We start from the raw sequence: 2,500 nt of genomic DNA on the forward strand, positions 1-2,500 counted from the left end.
CTGTGGTTGACAAACTATTCAGACTCAAGGTCCATCGCATCCCATCTTCCTCCACCGATGAATGGAGTGTGCTCTGTTGTCATGGAGATGAATCTGTGTGGAGCATTTGATCACATGACGATGACTGAGCTCCCTGAAGCTGCAGAGGAAGAAAAATGAGTGATGGTTGAAAGCTCTGGGGAGAAAAAGCCAGTATGTGGACCTTGAGCTGAGATCATTTAGTAGAAAAAGGCTCACAGCGCGTATATAAATAAAAATGATCCTTCTTTTCTTCATTGTGTACAAATGAATAATTATAACATGGAAATACAGAAAGTCACAACATTAATAAATCAAATTATTAAGCTTTAACCTTCCTGTCGTCCTCCCGGGTAAAATTGACCCCTTCCTTCCTTCCTTCCGTCTGTCCCTCCCTCTTTCCTTCTCTCTTTCTTTCCTTCTTCCCTTCCTTCTTTCCTTCCTCCATCTCTCTCTCCTTTTTTCCTTCCTCCTTCCTGTCTTCCTCCCTTCCTTTCTTCCTCCTTCCCTCCTTCTTTCCTTCCCTCTTTCCTCCCTTCCTTCTTTCCTTCCTCCATCCCCCTTTCTTCCTTCCTTTCCTTCCTCCCTTCCTTCTTTCCTTCCTCCCTCCCTCCCTCTTTCCTTCCTTCCTTCCTTCCTTCCTTCCTTCTTTCCTTCCTTCCTTCCTTCCTCCTTTCTTCCTTCTTCCTCCCTTCCTTCCTCCTTCCCTCCTTCTTTCCTTCCCTCTTTCTTCCCTTCCTTCTTTCCTTCCTCCATCCCCCTTTCTTCCTTCCTTTCCTTCCTCCCTTCCTTCCTCCCTCCCTCCTTCTTTCCTTCCTTCCTTCCTTCCTTCCTTCCTTCCTTCCTTCCTTCCTTCCTCCCTCCTTTCCTTCCTTCTTCCTCCCTCCCTCCTTTCCTTCCTCCCTTCCTTCCTTGACTCGAGGACAACAGGAGGTTTAATAAGCATCTTAATTTTACATTAAGTAATTTCAACATACTGCAGATATTTTAACAGTTTCTGTCAATTACATTATTTATTTAACAACAAAATTAGTTTATACATCATAAAACTAATTTATCTGCTTAGCTTTCCAACACACTTAATATTTTTATTCATACTTTTATACTCAACGAGAGATAAAATAACACTTTCTTGCATGATTTGTCCTTTTATTAATTCAAAATGTTGAAAAAATGAGTGGAAAGGAACTTGGAGGGAAATAAAACAGCCAGAAAAGGAAGCAATCATCACATCTATTGAAACGATATTCGCAGTGTGAAAAGCAACAAATCAAAAAAATGAAAAACTGAAGGCTAAAGTCTTATTTTAAACATTGCTCTGTTGGGAGTTTAAAGAAGATGTCATTTTTACCCAAATGAGAAAAAGTGTTCCAGAAGTCGTGATCCCCGTATCGAGTCTGTCGGAGTCTGAGTCTGTGAATTAATTTGGAAATATTAATCCCGTTCTGAATTGTATCTGCTGCATGTCTGAGAAAAGTTCTTCCAAAGTATTAAAATTAGCTCTTTGTATCAGCAGACTCGCAGCCTGTGGAAAATTAATGACCTGTGTCTTCATTCAGAAGTCTCTAAATGTACTCGGGCTAATGATTTGGAGCTGATGTGAGACGTGCTGCAGACACATGTTGAGGACTGAATACTGATTCCTTTTACAATGAGAAACAACTCTGACACCTGAAGGAGGGAGGGAGGAAGGAAGGACAGAAGGAAGAAAGGAAGGAAGGAAGAAAGGAAGGAAGGAAGGAAGGGAGAAGGAAGGAAAGGAGGGAGGGAGGAAGGAAGAAGGAAGGAAAGGAGGGAGGGAGGAAGGAAGGACAGAAGGAAGGAAGGAAGGAAGGAAGGGAGAAGGAAGGAAAGGAGGGAGGGAAGGAATAAGGAAGGAAGGAAGAAGGAAGGAAAGGAAGGAAAGGAGGGAGGGAGGAAGGAAGGAAGGGAGGGATGGAGGGAGAGAGGAACGAAGGAAGGGAGGAGGAAAGGAGGGGGGAGGAAGGGAAGAAGGAAGAAGGAAAGGAGTAAGGAGCGAGGGAGGAAGGAAGGACGGAAAGGAGGGAGGGAGGTAGGAAGGAAGGAAGGAAGGAAGGAAAGAGGGAGGGAGGAAAGGAGTAAGGATGGAAAAGAGTAAGGAGCGAGGGAGGGAGGAAGGAAGGAAGGAAGGAAGGAAGGAAGGAAAGAAGGACAGAGGAAAGAAGGAAGGTAATGGGGAGGAAAGAAAGAGAGAAGGAGGGAGGGAGGAAAGAAGGAGGGAAGGAAAGAAGGAGGTAGGGAGGAAGGAAGGAAGGACAGAATGAAGGAAGAAAGGGGGATGGAGGAAGGAAAGAAGGAAGGAAGGACAGAAGGAAGGAAGAAAGGAAAGAGAGAAGAAGGAAAGAAAGAGAGAAGGAGGGAGGGAGGAAGGACAGATGGAAGAAAGGAAGGAATGAAGGGAGAAGGAGGGAGGGAAGGAGGAAGGAAGGAAGAAGGAAGGAAGGAAGGAAGGGAGGAGGAA

General features: G+C 44.6%; 1 protein-coding gene across 1 annotated transcript in view; it reads left to right on the forward strand.

Annotated features, from left to right (window-relative positions):
- Positions 1 to 2,500, forward strand: part of LOC133990111 (tomoregulin-1-like) — a 29,921-nt gene that overhangs the window by 6,011 nt on the left and 21,410 nt on the right. The window lies entirely within an intron of this gene.

The sequence above is a fragment of the Scomber scombrus genome, chromosome 11 (assembly GCF_963691925.1).
Source record: "Scomber scombrus chromosome 11, fScoSco1.1, whole genome shotgun sequence".
Classification (NCBI taxonomy): domain Eukaryota; kingdom Metazoa; phylum Chordata; class Actinopteri; order Scombriformes; family Scombridae; genus Scomber; species Scomber scombrus.